Raw genomic sequence first — 24,793 nt, forward strand, 5'->3', positions numbered from 1 at the left:
AAAGTTTCCACGTTCTAGATCTAACTCTATCAATAATTATTGCCTTTAAAATTTCTGTGGATGAGTTGGCTCTTCTGTAAAATGAGCAATATGGTAATTGACTTATTCTTGCTTTACAAAGATCTTGAATGTAAATGTAGCAAAATGTTTTAAGAAGTCCTTTCTACTTTTAATATTATCTCCTTGTCTTTATCTTGTGACATTTTAATTATAATGTGTCTTGGTGAGGGTCACTTTTGTTTCATCTTCTTTGGAGCTCTCTGGGCTTCCTGGATTTGGATGTTGGTTTCCTTCTCCAGGTTAGGGACACTTTCAGCTATTATTTCTTCAAACACGATTTCTGCCCCTTTTTCCTCTTCTTCTCCTTCTGGAACCCCTCTAATGTGACTATTAGTCCATTTGATGTTGTCCCATTGGACCCTTAAGGTATCTTCACTTTTTTTCATTCTTTTTTCTTTTTGCTGCTCTGATTGGGTAAGTTCCACTGCCTTGTCTTTGAGTTGATGATTCTTTCTTCTACTTTCTCCAGTCTGTTATCAAACCCCCCTCGTCAGTTCAGTTATGTATTTTCAGCTCTGTAATTTCTATTTGGTATTTCCTTATATTTTTCATCTCTGTTGAAGTCTTCATTGTGTTTATGCATTCTTCTTTTCAGTTCGGTGGACATCTTTATGACCAATACTTTGAACTCTTTATTGGGTAAATTACTTATGTCCGTTTCATTAAGGTTTTTTTCTGAGGTTCTTTCATTTAAAACACATTTTTGTTTCTTTATTTTGCTTGACTCCCTGTGCTGTTTTCTCTGCAGTAGATGAAACAACCACCTCCCAGTCTTGAAGGAGTGGCTTCACGTAGGAGGTGAGCCTTGTTGTTCAACCCTGCCCAAGCTCTTTGTTGACTCTCAAAATTTTGTGCTTGTCCAGTAGCCTATTATATTTTTAATAGCTCCAGAGGCCTCCTTTACAAAAAGACTGCTGGGAGACGGGTGGTGTGCCCCAGTCTGCTGTCTGCACAGTGCCCGGGGATGGCATTCTGCCAAGAACCATCTCTGACTGCCACAGTCCCGTGGGACCTAAGAATGCAAATCCTCTTGGCCATCAGAGCCAGGCAATCAAGATTACATCCCATTGGCTTTTAACTACCCAGGTTAATAGAGAAAAGCAGGGATGCAGATGTTATAAAAATTTAATATACTTTATAGGATGCACTTTTGATTTTGCTTTGGCTAAATTTCCTTTGGATTCTAGATATATAGACTTTCAATGATAAAGAAGCGAAAGTACCATCTAGGCCATGTTTTGCTTAAATTATCTCTGCTAGCCTATAATGGACTACTTTGTGGATTAGCAATTCCACCTGTGAACAACTCAGATCATTTAAGTACTTTTTCCTTATACTGAATCACAGGAGGCTCTTCCATCATTCTTGGTACTACCCATGGATCACAGATTGTAAATCTGATTCTCTTCTACTACCTTCTTCTACAGATACCTAAAGGAAGAAATCCTATGCTTTCCAGAATCTACGTTTCTCTAGGCTATATGGCCCTTGCATCTTCCTACGCCCCTCCCACCCCCTGAAATAGTGGCACTTTTTCAAATACCTTCATTGTTCTTATTAGTCTCCACACTCCCATTTGTCTATTTGCCTTTTAAAATGTGCCACTCAGAATTGAATGCAATTTTCTAGATGTGTACTGATGAGTGGAGAGCGAAATGTGATGATCACTTTTTAAAAGATTTTATTTATTTATTTTTCAGAGAGAGAGAGAGGACAAGCAGGGGGAGCAGCAGGCAGAGGGAGGAGCAGGCCCCCCCCCTGAGCAGGGAGCCTGATGTGGGACTTGATCCCAGGACCCTGGGATCATGACCTGAGCCAAAGGTAGACGCTTAACCGACTGAGCCACCCAGACATCCCTGATGATCACTTTTTAAAAAGCATTTTTTTCTAAGTACTAGATTTCTATGAATAAAACCTCATATTAATCTTCCTGGCAACCATTTAGCAGTGTTGACCCATATCATCTTATTCTCTATTAAAACACTTATGTCTATTTTATACATGCCGCTGTCAAACACCATTTTTCTCATCCTTAGATGCAGCCCATTACTCTGTCTCCTAGTATCCTTTTTTGCTCTCAATTAAGATATCTGATATATCAGATATTTCTCTCAAAGTCATCTTACTCACATATTTGATTCAAACTTTCCCAAAGGAGATCTTGGGAAGCCTTGTAGAGTGACTTGTGGAAGTTAGGATTCTAAATGTCATCTCCCAAAACTATCAGCCTAATAACTCTCAAAGAAAGAAGCGGAGTTAATCTGGCACATTTTAAGCGTTTTTTTTTTTTGTTTGGTGCCACATTTATATTATTACATTTAAATGTTTTTCTGAACAACTACTGATGCTGGGGAGCAGCCATCTAGATGAATGATGAATAACAAGGGTTTAGGATCAATATTTTGCATCAGGTAATCAAGAGAGGGACGTTTCATATGTGAAGAATTGAGATCCTAATGCATGTGTTGATGTTTTAAATAACTGGATTTTCTTATTTCTTGCTCTGTAAACCTTCTTTGAAAGAGGAGCTTCCCCATAAAAAGAATTGGAAATCTTTTGTCTGTAGTACATAAAGATATTAATATGTCCACTCATCTTATCACTTATCTATCCCACATAAAATAAAATAAAAGTAAATGTGTCCCAAAAAAGGACGTGTTTCCTCACTATAGTAACAATTCTCTGTAAGAGGAGAGGGAGTTATATAAGGTGAGTATGGTCTGGCACTTACTCAGGAGTTTGGTTACCAAAGTGCCTAAAGATACACAACAAGGCATTTCAACTCAATTCAAATTGTGAAAATGAATTGAAATTCATGATAAAACAGTTCCATAGTCTGGTGCCAGAGGACAAAATTCTTAGCAAGGCTCCAGTGTACTGTGCTGTCGGATGGTAATGTTATCCAGAAACACCAGAAGTCCTCTTTTCATTCTTTTTCTCATTCCTTCTGTGCTGAGACTGGCAATTCTTTCTCTATACCCCATTTTCTCTTGCTCTTTCCTTTTTTTCTCTTCCCTTCCTTCCTCTTCCATCTCTTCTCTCTTTCTTTTTCTTTCCTGTTTTTGTTGCTGTTGTTGTTATTGTTGTGGGCATTTCTCTCTCTCTCTTTCTCAAACTGATTTTCTGAAAAGTTATGGCTCTTTCCACTAATTATAAACTATTTAAGAGCCAATGCTACTTGAGTTTTGTGTGTGCATGTGGCTTTATTTCTCATGCTACTGTTCTCTTGGGACTTCATCTTTGAATAAACCTATGTTAAAACTCCATCTGAGGATACCACCACATATAGTTATAGGCTATATGGCCCTGGCGCCTTCCTACACCTCCAAACATTCCTTGAAAGAAAAAAAGAGAGAGAGAGAGAGAGAGGAACCCTTTCCAGATGGCTTCTGTGCTATCTTTCCCCCAAGTTACTTCCTCATGTTCATCCGTCACTACTTGGTAGCTTTGACCAGGGCAAGATTCAACAGTCAAGGATCCACTCCTCCCTTCTTTTCTGTTCCAATGGCTGACACCACTCATTTTCATTGCTCTCCTTGAGACCACCACTCCTACTCTCTAAATGGTTCTTACCCTGGAATGTGCATCAGAATCATCTTGGAGAGTTGTTGAACCACAGATTGCTGGGTCCCTTCGTCAGAGTTTCTGACTCTGTAGGTCTGGGGTAGAGACCTAGTATTTGCATTTCTATTAAGGTCTCAGGGGATGCTGCTGCTATTGGTCGTGGGACCACACTTTGAGAACCACTGCTCTAATCCTGAACCATTATTTCACTATCCTTTGACCATTTCTCCAGTGGGATAAATATAAATATCAGTTCCTTTAATCTTCCCTAATAACATCTATTTCTAGAACTTTTAATTATTGAGTGGCTGTTCTTTAATCTATTTCCAAATTCATATTTTGCTGGATGGCTAGAACTGAATGCAGACTTTAGCTGATTCTGACATAATAAAAACAACAATCCCTTGTATTTCTATGATGGATTTCTCCCAAAGGATTAGAGCTGTACTTTCTTATCTATTATCTTGTTTGTCTCCATGATATCCATGTGCTATTATCTCATTTTGGTAAAGGAGACATTTGAGGGAACAAATATTGGGCAGTTACTGTGAAGTTATGCAGGACAAGACTCAGACTTACCTTTCCTGACTTCTAGCTCATGGTTCTATTTGAATCCTTGAAGGATTTGTTTAATTTCTAAAATCTAAAGTCTACTTCAAATCGTTGGAATCAGGATGAACTATTTGATCTATTAATACACTGTCAAAAAATTAGAAAATTGCGGGCGCCTGGGTGGCTCAGATGGTTAAGCGTCTGCCTTCGGCTCAGGTCATGATCTCAGGGTCCTGGGATCGAGTCCCGCATCGGGTTCCCTGCTCAGTGCAGAGCCTGCTTCTCCCTCTTCCTCTGCCATTCCCTCTGCTTGTGCTCTTCTGTCTATCTCTCTGTCAAATAAATAAATAAAATCTTTAAAAAAAAATTAGAAAATTGCTTAATTTTGAGTAAAAGTTGTCGTTGGCCCTTCATATACAAACTAAGCCTAATTTATTTGTTTTTATTTTTATTTTTTTAAAGATTTTATTTATTTATTTGACACAGAGAGACACAGCGAGAGAGGGAACACAGGCAGGGGGAGTGGGAGAGGGAGAAGCAGGCTTCCCGCCAAGCAGGGTGCCCGATGCAGGGCTAGATCCCAGGACCCCGGGACCATGACCTGAGCCGAAGGCAGACGCTTGATGACTGAGCCCCCCAGGTGCCCCCAAACTAAGCCTAATTTAAAGCGTTCCACTCAACACAAGCAGTTAAAACTCTTTGACCTGGAATTTTATTTCTATGTTCATAAATAATATCTTTTAACTGTGAACCCACCTTTGGCTTTCAGTTCACTTAATTTACTAATTTTGGCATAGTTTGTCACCCAGTGTTTCCTGTTGTAATAAAATAGCCTTCTACTTGGTTCTACAAATTGGTTATGACATTGTGTCATTGTTACAATCTTGCTATTCACAAGATAATTAGGAATTTCTACATTTGTCATTTATCTGGTTCTATGTACTGCATGTTTCCAAAAATAAAAGTGAGGAAGAGATTAGAGGGAAAGCAGTTTCTCAACATACCAATTTTATTATTTACATTACCTCAAAGTCTTTTTGCTCCTTAAGCCCCATGGTCCTCTCTCTGCTCTTCTTACATCCTTTCCTGTCTTCTCATCATGACAAAGAAAATGAAGAGTCTGACAGTTTATGAAACAATAAAGCTAGATTAGATGGGTTTTTAAGGGTCCTATTGTTTGCCCCTAAACCATTGTGGCAAAAGTGAAAGGCTCCAACTGTTCGTCTGACACACAAATTGCCATCAGCAAGGTATTAGAAGGAATTTCATTTATTACCACCAAGGAAATAAATAACACCAATGGACTGAGTGTCTTTCATCTAAATTAGACTAACCAAATCAATTCAAATCATTAGAATACATTATATCCAATTATATATAAATCTGCCTTGTAAATAGCCACTTACCTGCTTGCCCAGAGCAATGTAATGCCTTGTGCTAAACCAACAGTTAAAAAAAATTATAGAATTGACTGGCAAAATATTTTAATGGGTTGCTACATATTTTGTACTTAATTCATTCAATAAACATTAATTGAGGACCTACGATATTTGGGGAATATAAGGATGAATAATCATGATCCTGGTCCTCAAAGTGCTCACCTAGTAAGGGGAAATAGACATGTAAAGAAATTATTGTCATTTTCTGGCTTTAAACTGCATTCAATTCCGGGAAAATTAATGGTGTGAGTTCCTGCCTGATTTATGCATGAGAAAAAAAAAAAAGATGAAGAGACTGGTGAAAATATCCAAAGGAAAAGACAAGATGAAAATTTGCATAAAAGTTCATGTCCAATGACTTTCTCTAGTAAATGCAGGTTTGGGGTTAAGCAAAATATAATGGAGAAGATTGGTCTGTGCAGGAATGGTGAACATTGTATTCTAAAGCCAAATAGAAATGCTTTTGGGGGCATGGGGTAATTGGGTGATGAGCATTAAGGAAGGCCTGTGATGTGATGAGCACTGGGTGTTATACACAACTGATGAATCGTTGAACACTACATCTTAAACTAATGATGTACTATATGTTGGCTAATTGAATTTAAAAAAATAAATAAATTCTTAAAAAAAAGAAAAGAAATGCTTTTTAGATTATCTAGAATGTTGCGATCCCATTCTGTCTATTCTTATGGATAATTAAGTTAAGTACATTAAAAACATTTGCAGGGGAATCACGAGCAATGGGGAAACATATTTATTCTTCGAATTATGTTTCTATTTCAAGACATTTACTTAGGTAATAATATATCCTTTCCTCTATATATCAAGATGATTTGCCTGATTCATGCATCGCCGAACACATATGTCAATGATGCACATGGGTCCACCCACACTTTCTTTAAACAATGCTCTCATCTCCTTTAAACAATGGCATTTGCCAGCTGGACCTAGGCTGAACTATCTGAGATCATGGTTCTGGTGAGGACCGACAAGAGTTTGTGGAATAAACCTAACTGGTTTACTTAGAGATTGAACTTCCAACCTTATGAATACCTAGTCCAAATCCAGCAGATCATAGAGCCATGTAATGAATGAGAAGCTTATCTTCTCAGTGCTAACTTTTCAATAACTTCTTTAGAAAGGGACAACCCCAGCACAACACATTAATTGAGATGAAATGCTGATTTTTTTTTTTTTTTTTTAGATTTTATTTATTTGAGAGAGAGAATGAGATAGAGAGAGAGAGCACGAGAGGGGCAGGGTCAGAGGGAGAAGCAGACTCCCTGCTGAGCAGGGAGCCTGACGTGGGACTCGATCCCGGGACTCCAGGATCATGACCTGAGCCGAAGGCAGTCGCTTAGCCAACTGAGCCACCCAGGCGCCCCTGAAATGCTGATTTTGAATGCCCCAAGGTGCATCGCAGAGACCTCCTTCAGACATTTAAGAGAGAAGAGCTTCTACCGCCTGTGGGGGTCAAATCTATTCCACGGGCAGCCAGGGGGGCCCAGAAAGGAAATGAAAAAAAAGCTAGTGCTGAGAAAAAACTTCTGGGTGGCTTTTGAACCCAAAACGAAAGCGCATACAATAAAACAAACCACCTTTTCCGAAAGTCACTCCTTTTTGCCTTTTTAAACATGTTTCCATTTCCAGCCCTACTCATCATCTTACATATTCTCTGAAATTTTTGCAATGATTATAGTCTTTTTATGAGCTAATAACCATGAGTAAGTAATCCACCTTTCCAACTGATTATTTGTTTGTTTGTTTGTTTGTTTATAAAGTTCCGGTACCAAGAGCTTTTAAAGGTTTGTTATCAGGCTCTGAAAATTGGCATTTCTTGTGTGTGGGACCAGTTTGGGATCAAGTCGTTGTCGAATTCTGATTGGTCAATTTGCTTATGGTCTGATTGCTAGTCAGTGTTGCCCATTCACAAAAGCATGGGATGAGTTAATCATGCTTGCAGTGAGGAAGTCTTGCATGCTTTTTATTTTGTGTGTAGCTTATAATCACTTTTTCTTGCATCTGGCTAAATACCCGACCGCGTGCAGTTCTATGCATGCTAAGGAGAAAATGCTCCAAATATGTGCACATGTTTATTTTTATTGTCTAATTGATGCACGTGACCCTTTTATGAATGAAGTATTTGCATATATGGTGACTTTGTATGAGACCAAGAGCTGTTTATTGGGAGCCAACAGGGGCTCTAGTAGAACAGAGAGCCTGGTTGAGCCAGCCTCCCTTGTGAAGTTGGATGGGATTTTCTCCAGCGTTATCCCAATTAGTAGTGCCTGCACCCATCCCTTAGCTTTGTCACACATCTCCTCTCTTCAGGGCCTCAGGTTCAGCTCTCTGTACCCATTAAAAAAAATAACTGACATATTAATGCTTCTTTAAGATATTATTTACTAAGGTAGGCTCCTCCCCTGGATATTAGTGCTTTAATAAAGGAGCCTCCAACCCTGACTTAACATCTCAGAGAAGCGTTCTCCCATGGTAGGTTTTCTGACACCCAGGCAGTCTTGTGGGTGAAGGAGGGAATGAGGCAGGCTAAATCGCTTGTCTTCACTTGCCTGAGAACAACTGCTGAGCAGACAAAGCTTATTTTTTGTACCCAGGGTTTCTACTTTCCACACTCTTTGTTCTCAGTAATCTGAAGGCTCGGCTTCTTCCATCTTCCTTCAGATTCAAAGCCACTGAAGTTTAAATAGTGCTGTCCCCAGAAATGGGTCTCTTCTCTCGCAGTAGGCATTTCCAGGATTGGGTCAGAAGAGCTAGACAAGTTCATGAAGCCCATGCAGGGAGGTAGAGAAAATATGCTACTTGTTTGGAATGTACAGGATGCCTCTCAGAGCCCAAGGGCACTGTTGGGATCCCAAAAAGTTCCCTGTGAATACTGAATCGTTAATGCAGTGTCTCAGAGTTCTTGATGCACCTTCTCCCTTTGCTCTCTCAATTCTTTTTTTTTTTTTTTTAAGATTTTATTTATTTATTTGACAGAGAGAGAGACACAGCGAAAGAGGGAACACAAGCAGGGGGAGTGGGAGAGGGAGAAGCAGGCTTCCCGCTGAGCAGGGAGCCCGATGCGGGGCTCAATCCCAGGACCCTGGGATCCTGACCTGAGCCGAAGGCAGACGCTTAATGACTGAGCCACCCAGGCGCCCCTGCTCTCTCAATTCTTAAGAACTTTGGCCGCGGGCATGGACCACAGAGGTTATCCAGACCACTACTCCACCTGCCTTCTCCCACTTTTCCAGGCACAACTTTTGGCTATCCCATTTATTTTCCTAATTCAGCTGGAAGTGTGTTTATAAATAAATATCCAGTCAGATCCAGAGGCACAGAAAAACCACCATGAGCCCCTCACATTTAAGTCCATCCAGCCCTTACTCTTCTTTGTTTCTGTCACTTCACTGTCATCCAGAAGGGTGAAACATCATATTGGGCCAGGACCTAGACACAAACACGTGTATTCTCATGAAGGGCCAAGTTAGGAGAGCCTTTAGTCAAACTCTTTCCTTAAATTCTTTTTTTTTTTTAAGATTTTATTTATTTATTTATTTGAGAGAGAGAATGAGATAGAGAGTATGAGAGGGGGGAGGGTCAGAGAGAGAGGCAGACTCCCTGAGCAGGGAGCCCGACGTGGGACTCGATCCCGGGACTCCAGGATCATGACCTGAGCCGAAGGCAGTCGCTTAACCAACTGAGCCACCCAGGCGCCCTCCTTAAATTCTAAATGCAAAATGTTTAACTGCAAACCAAAAATACTTGTAGGTTAAAGATTTATGGAATTTATTGGAGACATTAGGATAGAAATTGATGGTATACTCATCATTTCCTCCTTTTTGCATTATGTTTATTTCCCTATGTATTCAGGTTTATTATTTATTCATTGAGCTACTTTTTTCCCTCTCATGTACTTCCCTGGACCATCCTTCTTACTGTCTGCCTACTTCGTTTGCAACATACACTCAAAATTATTAGCAGTGATGCTAGACCACTTGCTATCCTCACACAGGCTGGAAACATCTGATTGCAGGGTAGAAATGCCTTTAAATGGCCATTCTATTGAGTCCCCTGCTGTCAAGTCACTATTCTGTCCATGATCAACTGCTATCATCATTCAAATCTGAATAGAAACATCGATTCCTCAAGGAAGGCTTTCCTGACCTCTCCCCAATTAGATCCTGTCCCTTTGTTTGTGTTCTCATAACTGGCTATAATGTTTTTCTTTATAGCATTCACGGTTTGCAATTATATCTTTGGGCAGTGATTTGATAATGCATGTCCCTTCCATAGGACTGAGCCTCGCAGAGGAGAGATGTGTATGTTTCACTCACCACGGCATACCTCTTTGTTCAATGCCTAGCCCATAATAGGTATTGATAAATGTTGATTCATAGTTATTATTGTTATTATAATGAATACTAACGTCTATATAGATCAACCTTGGAAAACAAAACCTGGCTATAGGTGAGGGATTTATAAATTTACCTGCCTTTGCCATCAATCATTCATTCATCCATCCATTCATTCACTCAGTACAGTTATCAAACAAATAACACAAACATATGTTGCTTGACCACTATGTTTAAGCTCCTTTTCAAGCAAATGAGGCTGAAACAGTTAAAACTCTGCCCATTGACTGAACCTGTACTTTTTCAGGAGAGAAAGGAAGATACAGAAATGATTCTAGGGGCCACCTGGGTGGCTCAGATGGTTAAGTGTCTGCCTTTGGCCCAGGTCATGGTCTTGGGATCAAGCTCTGAGTCGGGCTCCCTGCTCAGTGGGTAGTCTGTTTCTCCCTCTCCCACTCCCCCTGCTTCTGCTCTCTCTCACTCTCTGTCAAATAAATAAAATCTTTTAAAAAATGGAGATGATTCTAATACAGACTAGGAACTACTCAACGCCTAAGAGCTAAAGAACAGTCACAACATAAGGCATACGGACAGCTTCATAAAGGACATTGCCTTTAGCTGAGACTTGAAGGTCATGGGTAACTTGGACAGGTAGATGGTAAGGAGCAGTGTTTTAGATGGAGAGAAGGGTGAGACCAAAGTTTCTGTCTTTATCCCTTGAATGCCATGTTCATGTATAGGAAACAGCCAGTATCTTAGTGATTTTGAAAGAGAGATAAAGCAGAAAGTAGGATTTTGAAAGAAAGTCCCGGAAGAACTTGTATGCTTATCACAGGAGCTTAGATTTTTATTCTTAGGCCAGTGGAAGTGACTGGAGGCCTATGAGTATGATGATCTCATCTGAATGGTGTGCTTGGAAGATTAATTTGGCATCAGTGTGTCTCATGGTTAAGTTGGCTGTTGTGCTGATCTGAGTGACATCATCTTCAAGGGTCCCTATCCCTGCATCTCAGTTTCTGGGGGGCCTGAGCTTGAACCCCTGCTGCCTTGGCCTGGGGTCAGCTGCTAAGCTTCCCTGGTACTAAACTGCCTGCAGTCTGAAACTCTGCTTGTCACCTGCAGGTGCTCAATTGACTCACTTAGCTTTGGTCTCTTAATAGGTGGACTTCTTGTGACATATCTTTTGAGCCAGGTCTTCTTACGTCCATTTTCAGATGGGGAACCCAGGGCTTATGAATCAGTGGCAGTGAACTGATTTTCCAACCCATGTTTTCTGATCCCTGGTCTGTAGCTCTTTCCTAAGTTCATAATCTTTCTTAACCTTAATAAAAAGAATGAGTCCGAATCAAACCACAACAGCTAAAATTTATTGAAATTTTATTTCACCTTCTATGTGCAGGCCCTGTTCTAAGTGCTTTTATATGTATTGAATCATTTAATGACCACAAAAATTTTGTAGGTAGATACCATCGTTCTTTAATAAAATAATTTAAGTGACGTACCTAGTTAGGAAGCTACTAAGCGAAGAGTCTGGACAGAAACCCTGACAGTCTGACTCTTGAAACTGTGCCTTACTGCTGTGTTACCGCCTCCAAAGTTAAGAGATATACACACAACGTGAAAGTACCTGATCATCGTCCCATATGCAGTAGATGCTCAATAAATGTTGCTGAACGTCAGTGCACTCTTTGAACTCAGCTAATGCTGTGTGCATCTCACTTGTGCCAATTTTGTGGTCTGTGATTTATTCTCCAGATGCTCATACACAGGTGGTCAACCTGAGATTAATGGTCATGCTGCTGTGCATTTATGTTGGTCCATCATCTGCTGCCAACCCTGGCGGTCTATCCTCGCTTCCCAACCCAGTCTTCCCAATCGAAGTCCACGTTCCTTGTTGTCGTGAATTGTAGATGGCATCTGCTCTTCCACTCTTGCAACAGACATGGTCTTTGGAATAGATCCACATAACCAGTTTCTGGGGAATGAAACTTTTAGGAACCTATGCCTCTTCTATCCACATTATATGGCTTCCAAGAATTACCAGGAAAGACCTTTTGAAATGGCCAGTGATTCGCTTAAAAAATTCAACAGAAGGCATTGAAATAAAAAGAAAACTAGTAGCTATTGTATATCTACTATATTATGCCAAGAACTTTGCATTTTTACACACATATCTTATTTATTTTTAAAGATTTTATTTAATTATTTGTCAGAGAGAGAGAGAGCACAAGCAGGGGGAGTGGCAGGCAGAAGGAGAAGCAGCCTCCCCGCTGAGCAAGGAGCCCAGTGCAGGACTCGATCCCAGGACTCTGGGATCATGTCCTGAGCCGAAAGCAGACGCTTAACCGACTGAGCCACCCAGGTGTCCCGACACACCTGTGTTATTTAGCAATCACAATTATATGAAGAGTTACCTCGTTTCACAGACAAGAAAGTTCAAAAAGCAAAGATGCCCATAGTCACAATGAGTAAGCTGTAGAGCTACAGTAAAAACATATGTGTGTCTGCCTGCAAACCCATTTGATTAACAAACATGTATTAAGTGCCTACTATGAGCTGAACACTCAGGCCAGGGAGATGTGTTAAGTCAGCAAGATAGATATGATCCCTGTCTGTAGGGAGCTCTCAATCCTATGAAGAGGTACCTCAATAAATAACAGCATGATGTGTGATAAGTACTACGTTTCCTTCCTCGTATTCCATAGGGGGCAAAAGTGCAAGCCTTACCTTTAAAAAAATGTATGGCACATTTAATAAAGCAATTATTTTCTCAGCTCAAATGTCCATTCCTCATGTTTTTACTCTAAATTACTAAGGCGTTTGTTTGAACAACGGAGGGTCTTAAGGGTTTGTAAAAGCACCATGATATCGACTGTTGGAAATTTTAAAACTATGAACAGGTATAGTCCCAGGACGACAGAAGCTTCAACAGAACGTCGATGATAGCGGGTAAAGTAGATGCTAGAAAATTTTAGGCAAAGCTTGCAAAGAGGGTCAGTTTCAATACACTAGCTTCCCTTTGCACGGATGCTCAGGGAGAGCCGACTAGCATGGAACGGTGCCTTGGTGATGGCAGCGTCGGCCTGTGGGCCTGGAGAGGGGTTTGTGCCCTGGTCCTGTTTACAATTTGTCTGAGACTTCTTGAGCTCAGCCCAGCCAGATGGACTCTTCCTCTCAAATATCAGACCTGATCTTTTCAAATAAAACAGTACAAAGCACATTAAAAGCTTTGATCTGACTGTTTACTTTGCATTTGTGTGTGTTGGGGGAAATGGGGACAAAGGAAGGATTTATTAGGTCTTACTGTGGGTGGCCGCGCAGCCACTGCGCATGTCAGGGAAAACTGGGCGTGCTCTGAGCGGACTCATCCTGGGTACACGTCAGCGCTCAGACAACGCGATGCTCCGGCTAGAGTCCCTGGACTTGCTCTGTGGGCCTCAGACATTTCAATCTTCTTGTGCACAAGAGCGGAGCTTTTGAGATAGGAACCCTTGGAGTGTAGCTGGTCAGCCCATCCCTCTGCCTCGGGGCAGGTCGGAGTCACACACGTTTCTTCAGATGCTCCTGGAAAAGGAGTTTCGCAACATCTGGGTGACACCACCTTTCTTTTTTGTCAACATCCCATACTTTAAAAGTATTTCACATAAATTCACTTATTTGATCTACAGCCTTCTGAAACAGGTGGTTAGTATACATACCCTCCTTCCCTCCCTCCCTTTCTCTCTCGCTCTCTCTCACACATACACTCTACAGATATTTGTACTACACAGATTAGAAAACGGAAAGTTTTGACTACAGGGAAGAGGACTCTTTCACTGACTGCTGCTATATACCACTCTCAACAAATGATCTCATTAATCTTCTCAAAAGTTGGGGCACCTGGGTGGCTCAGTTGTTAAGCGTCTGCCTTCGGCTCAGGTCATGATCCCAGAGTCCTGGAATCGAGTCCCGCATCGGGCTCCCTGCTCAGTGGGGAGCCTGCTTCTCCCTCTCCCACTCCCCCTGCTTGTGTTCCCTCTCTTGCTTTCTCTCTGTCAAATACATAAATAAAATCTTTAACAAAAATCTTCTCCAAAGTCCCGTGAAGTAGGTAAGATGTGCCCATTTTAGAGATGAAAAATACTGAAGCTCAGAGCAGTTAAGAACTCTAGGGTTCATTCATAATAGACATTGATACCTATGATCATATCACCAAAGGGGTAGACCTAAGAATCCAATCAAGTATGCTGATTCCAAGGCCTATTTGTTTCTTCTCCTCCAACCCCCCCCCCCCGCCCCATGCTAGCCAACCCCGGGGCTGCAAATCTGAGAGCTTCACAGGACTCCTGTCCTCTAACTTCCAGCTCCGCGTTCTTTGCTTCTACCACTGTCCATTGCAGAGGGGTATTGCTCTTCGAAAATGCTCCTTTATATCTGTTTTCTACTATATATGCATACAGCAGAGGCAGGGAACATCTAAAAGGAAAGCTGCCATGAAGGTTTTGTTATCAGTAAATAAAAGGAAATTATATGGGCAGAATACATGGTGTTCTGAATGGGAATTCAGGGACCTTCTGATGTAAGGAAGGAGAATATAGCAAAGCACTGTAGCTTTATTTTAGCTCAACAGAAGAGCAACTTTGGCTCTAGTAAATACAGTAGTTGGAGTATGTAGAGTCCCCGAGGGTTAATATAGAATTGTCCTCTTATTTCTCAGCTCCAGGTCACCTTTCTTCCCTTGCTCCCCCCACCAATCCTGCCCCCAGAAAAAACTGTTGCACACCAAGCCCTTGGTCTCTGCATAGTTCAGGGATAGGCACTAGAGAGGAAAGGAATTTAGAAATTCCAGGACAAACACAGTACCTCAAGCTTAATAAATTGCAGTGTCTAGTAAAATTAAATGCCTCTTTTAAAAAAGATCAGTTATTCCTAGATTTCAAAACAAATGAGGTATTTTGAAAAATAAAGATAAAACATGATTGTTGCATGTTTATCAAATAGAATTTTAAAATATCTGGTCGGTGTGTGAGTGCCTGTGTGTGTGTGTGAGAGAGAGAGAGAGGGGGAGAGAGAAAGGGAGAGAGCGAGAGAGAGGGAGAGAGGGAGAGAGGCAGGTACTGTAATTATAATTGCTTGTAAGCTAACTTGCCTTTTTCTTTTTTCTTTCTTTCTTTCTTTCTTTCTTTCTTTCTTTCTTTCTTTCTTTCTTTCTTTCTTTTCTTTTTTTGTATCAGTTAATCTGTTGGTTACATTTTCAGCTTTCCTTTGCTTCTGGTTTCATTTTCAGATGAAAAAATGCTAGGCACACAGTGCTGCTGTCTGGTTGCCATGGCGACCACAGCCTATTATCCTGCCTTGTCATTCATCAAGAAAGAATTGCACTTGACAGAGGGAGAGGAAAATGCCTGCAGTCTGCAGCATAGGAGGAAAAAAAGGTTCTCTTTTCTTCTATGTATGTAAAAGGTCTTTAATGCCCATTTAGTTACATGTTTTATTTAGCATTATTTATTACTTGTAACGACAATAATTGATACCTGTAAAAATACATCCCCTCCCCGTAAAGTATTTAACTTGCAATTTGTTCATTTACCTTGCTTTCCCATTTCAAACCTACACCTAGTGTTGCAACCCACCCCCACCCCCACCAACACTGCTTCCACTCCACTAACAGAAACAGCCAAAAGGTGATATTCTCCACAGAGAATAATCATTGTAAAGGTAGCTAAGCAAACCACTTCTTCCCAAAATTGTGTTTTATCATCAACAGTTCTCTTGTCCTGCTACTCTTAAAACGAATTAGTGTGATACATAATCAATCCATAAATGAATATTACTTTTGATTAAGTGAGTTCTCCAAGTGTGCGAAGCCTATGAAATAGAGCGTTAGCAAAATGATACAAAAGCACAGTGATCTTTCCATGAGATAACTGAATATAAAAATCATGATTGCTCTTTGCAAATTTGGATCCATCCCAAATCCATTGTTCTTCAAGGCAAGAAAAGGTAATGACTTGTTATTTAACTATTTCTCAGCATGGCCATTTGAATAACCCAAATTATTTCCCCCCAATAAATGATCTAATAAATTCTATATATTTAAGTGCCTACACTTTTATTTATTATTTTTTTTAAGTCTGATATTTTCCACCTCACCATTCACCTCTTAAGATATCTGTAGCCAGTGGGCCATTGCAAACAACTTTGCTCTGCTGGTTGCTTTGCCCTTCTTGAATTGTTTGATTTCCTTGGTGGACAAAGTAGTTGTAAAAGAGGCGGTATTTTTAAGCTGATATTTCCTGAGCTTGGTGTTTGAATATCTGCTCGATCTTTTGTCTCCAGGATCAAAGAGCAACTGGACAATGGTGACACTTCATCCTGAGTTGGTTCAACAGCAGCATTTAGCATCCCTGATGTTTGTTGCATTTGAGCCACCTCACCTTGAGTGTAAATGGGCGACTTGGTGGAGGAATAAAGAACTTCTGAAGTTCAAGTTCTATTCTGTTGGAAGACAACTTCCCTCCTAGAGGTCATGCTTCACTAGCATACACAGAGATGCTGAAATCCTATTTCTACACTCTAAGTGAAGCAGAGAGTTGGACAATTATCTGGTCAGTTTTGGTTTGGAGAGGGTTCAGATTCTAACCTTCCCACCACTTCCTTAATTATCTGGATAATTCTGGCAGGAGGAGGTTTGGGGGTGGCGAGGGATACTTCTAACAGAATTAAATAATTACAGCTGTCAGGAAATTTGTCCTGGGTTTTAAATACTGCTACCTAATCACTCAAAACCTCCTGATTTTCAGCACATCTAAGATGAGTTCCTTTAATGCAGACCTCCCAGCATCCTTTATGTACCTTGGGCATGTAAAACTGTAGAAGCCATGGAATGTTTTTCTTTAATCTTGCTGTTTGGGAGAGCAAAAGGAAACAACAAAAAAGAGAAAAGATAGATTAAATTTAGAAATATGGCTATTTTCTTTTGGTTCTAAACTTTTACTTTAATATTGCAGCAACACCACTGTTCATTTCCTGTTAAACCTAAAGCCCACCTTTTGATTTTCAAATGTCCCTTAGGCTAATGTTTTCACTGAAGAATGAAATGAACAGGCAGAAACAATTAAGCGAGCAGATACAGTGAAAACGAACACCACACTGCACTCTCACAACAGAAATGGAAGTGTATGAAGGAATTCCGCTTGGAATTTGATCCTACAGGAGCAAAGCTCTTGCTTCTTGTCATTTTTCTTTCACCCACCCCCAACGCACACCACTTCCCCTTTATGAGGGGGAAAAAAAAAAGGCCTAGGCACGCAAAGGAACTCCTAAATATTCACAGGCATGGGAAATATTTTCTCTGCCTGTTACTCGTACAGGATAATCTCCAAGAAAAAAAGAAGTGATCTAGATATTTTAAACTGCAAATGTCTCCCAAAGCCTGTTAAATGTTCACATATGTCTTTATGAAACTTGTAATATGGATTGTTTATACACTCTTGATTAAGGGCATGAACATCATTAAAAAGGATCAAGTCAGTTTCAAGATGGAAAATTATAAAATCAGATAGAATTGTAACCTACAAGAAAAAGTGTGCATTAAAAAAACCACAAAACTTAATAATCTGTGACTCTTCCCATAAAGAGATAAATCAATAGCCAAAAGTGAGCTGTTAGAGAGCCTTCTAAGTTCTATCAGGAATTAACAAGGAAGTAATTAACTCTACCCCAAACAAATCTGCCATCACATGTTTATAGCATTTTTGTCACTCTATGAAACTATATCTTCTTTTTTAGCACCAAATTGAGAAATTTTACATGGCAGGAGCTTGGCATTCCTATTTTTGGATTTACTTTATTAAAACAGAACTAAGTCATCTGCTGTGATACATAAGAGACTGGTTATAACAGCAAGGTAAGGGAGCTGAGAATGAGGTATCATTGCATACATTTTGGAAGACTGCATTTTCATCTGACAAAAGATCTGTATGAGGGCTTCAAGGCTGGTTCCCATTTAAATTAAAACTTTACTTCTAAGATGGTATGCAGTGGGAAATTGCCTTGTGAGAGGATCAGAACACCAAAAATATGCACAAAGTTTAAACCTTGTGGGTGTCCTTTGTCAGGTAAAACAATACCCCAGTAATGAGTCTGGATGATGGAAGGCATCCATAAGATTATACTGAGTGGAAGGCATGGTTTTATTTTTTATTGAATTCATCCCTTAGTATCTTCCCAATGAAACACAGCTCATAAACCAGGGACTTTGTATTTTTGTTGATATTATAGGTTTTGTTTTTTTTTTTAATAGTTTTATTCTGCCCTAGTGAGGATTTGAAGACAGCTACTAATAGACATAAAACCAGCTACATACGGGCATTAACATGGATTTTTTATTTGAGATTCCAAGATGGGATAAATTTGTTACCCTAACAAACGGCGGGTTATGTGGAAATTGACTTCATATAATAAGGAACATTTCCTTGGAAAAGAAGGCAATTTATATTGGTTAAAATACCAAACACTGACATACTTCCTCTTCTTTGTTACTTCTAAAAACAACAACAAGAACAACAAAAAACCTAACCTATGTGGTGTCTAGACATGAGAACTCTTTCAGTAAACCATTCTACTTCCAGGTGTCCTGAGCACTTGGTCATTCTGTCCTCCCTTGTGTTCTGTGTGCAGAACAAAAGCACAAATGAATTTTCAGCTATCCATGGAAGCCATAAGTGGGAGAGGACATTTTCTTAATCTTACCTACAGCTATATGTCACTGACAACATTTGAACTAAGCAAACTGAGATCACCTCATCATCTTTCTTGTCTTTGTAACATAAGAAAAAGTAAATCTAAAATGTTTTGCAACACAATATTACTTTTTAGATTATAGTGTTAAATTTGTTAAATGTCCAAATGACCTTACAGCAAGAAAAATAAGGGCACTGGTGGCAGGTAGGGAAAGTATAATGAAATATATGAAATAATTTATTGAGATGGATATCACTACATCTCGAAACTAATCACTATCATTTGAGATTCTCTTTTTCTGTAGGTTCATATCAGCCTCCCCCCAAAACATGTCCACCCAGAATTTGTGCATGTGGTCTTATTTGCAAAAAGGGACTTTACAGACATAATTAAGCTGAAGAGATCATCCTGCATAGGGGTGGGCTCTACGTCCAATGACAAGCTTCCTTGTAAGAGAAAAGAAGGGGAGAAAACACATAAAGACACATGGAGATGGGGAGGTCACGTGAAGAGGGAGGCAGGGAAGATGGAGGAGCGGTGAGTCTACAAGGCAAAGAATACCAAGGATTGCCAACAGCCAGTGGAATCTAGGAAATAGACATGGAACAACTTCTGTCAGCCTCCAGAAGGAGCCAACCTGGCCAACACCTTGATCCTGGGTTTCTGGCCTCTAGAATGGTGACAGAATATGTTTCAGTTGTTTCCAGTCCTTCAGTTTGTGGTAATTTGTTACAATAGTTCTGGGTCATTCAACAATTAAAGCAAGAAGGGGACATATTAGCACACAGAACACAAGGGAGGACAGAATGACCAAGCTGTTAGAAGGTCAAGTGTGCAGCCGGACCTCATGAACGACCAAAACTCAGGGTCCAGATTCTGCCAGGACTTTCCATCTCTCCCCTCTGCTTCATTGTTCTACATTGACAAGTGGCTTCCTTCACTCACTAGGAAACATGGATGCTAACATCTCCTGAGGTTTCCATTTTATGGCTTCAGTCATCTCAGACCAATTCCCTTTCATATTTCCAAATTCTGTGGAATGATTCTACATTCCTAATTTGGTTCATGCCCATCTCTGAACTCATCAACCAAGACTAAGCTGCCATGATCTCACAAAATATAGCAGTTCCTGAGGAAACCATATAAAGAGGTGGAGGTGCTGGCACCCAGGTGTCCAACCCATGGGATCTTTTCTTCTCTGTCTGTGATGCTAGAGCCACAAAGCCATTTGAAAAGACATTTGTTCTGTGGATGCGATCTGGAGGTGAGTCCAGGCTCTGTCATTTAATAGGGATGTGATGTGAGTGAGTCGCTTGACTTTTCTGAGCTTCTTTATCTTCTTTTGAAAAATAAGGATAGAGTCACAGTACATACAGAAGGATGTCTATCCTGTTGGTGAAGGATGATAATAGAAGGATAGAACTTGAATGGGCCTTAAAGTCAGGCTAGGTCGATAACTTCATTTTTGTAGATGAGATTTCAGAAGTTGGTAAGAAAATTGGTAAGAAATTTGGTAAGAAGTTGGTAACAAAATAGGGGCAAGAATTTAGGTTACTCAACTACCTGGTTAGTGCTCCTTTGTTATTTTACAGGATCTGTCCCCATTCCTGTGGATATAAAATAAGGTCTCATCTGAAGGGTGTCATTCAGCTAAGTAAAAAAACACCTCTCTTAGAACAGACATTGATATTCCACTTTAGATTAGATAGTAACCTAGGGCAAAAGTGTCAAAAAAGAAGGTACAATGAAGTGCGTTGGGAGTAAAGATGTGAGGGACCCAGCCTAGGTACTTGCAAGAGTTTGCCTGCCCTTAAGCTTCCAGAATGTTGTTATTCTGAGACAGCCTTCAGAAAGGAGAGAAAGAAGCCATGGTAGGATCAGAACCCTCTAATTTTTAAGCCATTTTTGTTTATATCCCTCTACCCTGTGTTTATTTTTCTTTTGCCATCCCTTATTACATAATGAAAATATTTTGAAAAGGCCCACTTGCTTCAGTGGTGCAATGAGGAAATCAAGAGAAAGGTTTTGCCTTCTTTGGGCCAAGGTTGGGCCAGAATAAGAGAAACTACGGATATGTCTAGTGACTATAGTTCAGCTCAATTTGTAAGCTTATAACAACTTGATGTTCATGCCTATGTTCTAAAGTTTTCTAAGATCAACTACATTTTCAGTTTGTTCTGAACCAAAAAGATCTACTCTAGTTTCTTGGGGATACCATAATCATAACCAACGAGACCTATCCATACTGTTGTGTATGTATGCACAAATATATATTCACAAAGACACACAACCTGTAACGTGTAGCATTCACAGAAAAGGGTTGCTTTTTTTTTTTTTTTTAAGATTTAAAGAGAGCAGGGGGAGAGGCAGAGGGAAAGAATCTCAAGTAGACTCCCCGCTGAGCATGTAGCCCAACGTGGGGCTGGATCTCATGACCCTGAGATGGTGACCTGAGCCTAAATCAGAAGTCAGAAGCTTAACTGACTGAGCTACACAAGCGCCCCAGGTACGCTTTTTTAAAGGCTTTATTCTATAAGAAATACTGCTTTAAATGACTACTCTGAGCACAAGAATATTACCTGCATTTGTTAATAAGATACATTATTCACATAGCTTTCTGCAGGAAGATTTCAAAATGTTCTTTAATACAGAAATTTATGAATACAGTGAAAGGATTGCTTGAAAATGGTGGAACATACACGTTGGTATGAAGACCATATTGAGTTAAAACCCAGTTAATTTAGGTGTCCTTATAGATCCAACAAATGATAAATAATTCAGTCTATGAGTCTGATCATTAAATTCCAACCCCCTCTCACTAGGTTTTGATGAGACAAACATTAACCAAGCCCTTTTGTTACTACTTGATCCACTCTGAAACCTATTCTGCTTTTGCCAGTCATCCTTCTGCTCACTGTCCCTTGCTATCCCTGCCCCACAACAGTCTACGCTGAAATGGCTCCCTTGTCAGAGCATTTCAGGTAAATTTCAGTCCCGAGGTCTACAATTTCTCAGCTTTGTAGATAGAAAGTCACGATTATTTTCTTTCTAAGGAATTTGCTTTCTTTCAATGGCCTTTGCAAAATTTATGCCATTTTATTTTTGCCAAAGAATGGCTTCTCTGTGTATGTGCACAGCCCTGACGCCTGTCTCCTTGCACGCCTCTTCAATGCTCTGTGGCAGAAGGGAGTCTTATGTATTCAGCCACTCATCCAATTCGTTCGACAAGTGTTTATTGAGTCCTTACTGGTCTTCCAGGTAATGCTCTAGATTCTTGAGCTACATGAGCATACAAAACGGACCAAATTAATTGGTCTTCATATGTGCTTATATTCTATTGGGTAAAATATACAATTTTAAAAAACCACAGTAAGTGTAATAAATAGGCTGTGGGGAAAAGAAAAAAATAACAGAAAAAGGGTAATCAGGAGTGTTAGTAGAAACAGGGGTACAGGTTGCAGTTTTAAATAGGATGGATAAAGGGGGATGGGTCTCACTGATACAGTGTTTGAGCAAAGACATTAGGTACAAGAGGAATTTAGACATGTGAACGCATGCAACAAGCGTATTCCAAGCAGGTGGTACAACATTTGCGAAGGCACAAAGGAGAGCGAGAACTTTGCCTGTGGCGGCAGGCAGAGTAATGGCCCCAGAAGTATTAGGAGGTTCATATCGTCATACACGGAACCTGTGAATATGTTCCCTTCCATGGCAAAAGGGACTTTGCAGATGTGACTAAGCTAAGGACCTTGAAATGGAGAGATTATCCTGGTGGGTCCAGTGTAATCACAAGCACCATCATAACTGAAAGGTGGAGGTAGGAGAATCAGATGGAGAAGATGTGTGATAGAAAGCAGAGGTTGGAGTGATGTGATTACTGGTTTTGAAGACGGGAAAAGTGCCATGAGCCAAGGAATGCAGGAAGCTTCTAGAAGCTGGAAAATGGGGGGGGGGGGGGGTTCTCCACTAAAGTTTATAGAAGAAATGTAGCCATGCCAACACCTTGATTTTAGCCCATTGAGACCCATTTTGGACTTCTGACCTCTAGAACTATAATAAATTTGTGTTTTAAGCTAATAATTTTCTGTTTGTTAATTAGGAATGGGTAACCAATAAAACAGCTCAAGAACATTCATTCATTTATTCAGATAATTTTCAGATAATATTACTTTATGTATCTAACACATGCCAGGCACTGAGTGAGGAGTGGAGATTCAGGGTTAAAACACGTAATTCTTACTTTGAAAACTATGATCTCAAAACAATGATAAATAATTCCTACAAAATGTGGTAAAAACTATGTATGATAACACTAAGCACACAATGCTGAGAGAGCACATATGAGGGACATTTAATCAGATTGAGGAGGAAATAATAGCCAGGAAGCCTTCCTGGAAGAAGTGGTATTGAACTAAAATTCAGATGATTAGTAGAGATTAATCTGAAAAAGATGGGAGGAAAGAACATTACAAATATAAGTAATGTTGAGTTCAGAATCCCATAAGAGAACATGTCACATGGATGCTACTTACTGGGAAGTAAAATGAAATGCATGAGAAACCAAGGACGAACATACTCATAAGATGTAGACCTTAAATAAACCAGTAGGTGTGGTAATATTATTATAATGTTTTTATTCATTTATTGAGGTATCATTTACCTATTAGGAAATGCACAGATTGTAGGTATGCAGTTTGATTAGATTTGACCATTGAATTCACTTGCATAACCCATACCCTAACAAGATCCAGTCAACTCCGCTGCATTGCAAAATATGCATTCCTCAAAATCATCACTGCCGTGCCAAACCATGCAATAAACATCCCATCATAAGTCTTATGCAAAAAATGGGACTGGGGCAAAACCCAACATTTGTCAGTGACACATAATAATAAATAAGAGCCTAATAAAAACAGTAGTGTATTTTTACACATGTTAGATGATTAAAAACTTCATACGTGCTATAATAAATATGACACTCTACCTTGAAAAAGACCTGAAGTTTGCTTGTGAAAGTGGGCATCAGAAAGGTTGCAGTCTGTGAGTTATTGGAAAGTGGAGAAAGGAGGTTTCCTTGAAATGAGACAGAAATAGGTAGCATCTTATGCAGATGGTTGTGGCTCATTATACATGAGATGAACTTAGGTAGCTATTAGATTTTTAAAATTATTTTGTAAAGATTTTATTTATTTATTTATTTATTTATTTATTTATTTATTTATTTATTTATTTATGAGAGAGACAGTGAGCATGCGCGACAGTGGGGCGGGTGGTAGTGGGTAGGAGCAGAAGGAGAGGGAAAGAATCTCAAGCTGACTCCACACTGAACATGGAGCCTGAAGCAGGGCTCAGTCTCAGGACCCTGAGATCATGACCTGAGCTGAAACCAAGAGCTTAACTGAATGCACCACCCAGGTGCCCCAGGTAACTATTAGACGTTTGAGGTGTGTTCCTTTGTGTGAGATTTGTGTTTTCCTATGCAGCTCAGTTCAGGTGGATGCAGCTTTCTGCCTTCACGTAGGTTTCTTGCTGGCAGAACCACACACAAGCAAATGAAAAATCCACATAGTGCTCAAAATTTTCTCTAATGTATCAATTGCACTGGAACAAATCCACATTTTCTTTCTTTTTTTTTTTAAAGATTTTATTTATTTATTTGACAGAGAGAAACACAGCGAGAGAGGGAACACAAGCAGGGGGAGTGGGAGAGGGAGAAGCAGGCTCCCCGCAGAGCAGGGAGCCCGATGCGGGACTCGATCCCAGGACCCTGGGATCATGACCTGAGCTGAAGGCAGTCGCTTAACCAACTGAGCCACCCAGGTGCCCCAAATCCACATTTTCAAAACAAGTGTTGTAACAGAACTAACTATATAGAACATTTCATCACTCCCAAAAATCCCTCATACTTCTGCCCAATCAATTGCCAATTCCCACCCCAAAGGCAAACACTGTTCTGATTTCTATCACCATAGATTAGTTTTGCCCCTTCTAGAATTTCATATACAGGGAATCATGCAATCTGTACTCTTTGGGGCCTGGCTTCTTTCACTCAAATGTTTTTGAGGTTCATTTGTGTTGTTGCTTTCATGGTAGTTCATT

Source organism: Neomonachus schauinslandi, chromosome 11 (genome assembly GCF_002201575.2).
Source record: "Neomonachus schauinslandi chromosome 11, ASM220157v2, whole genome shotgun sequence".
NCBI lineage: Eukaryota > Metazoa > Chordata > Mammalia > Carnivora > Phocidae > Neomonachus > Neomonachus schauinslandi.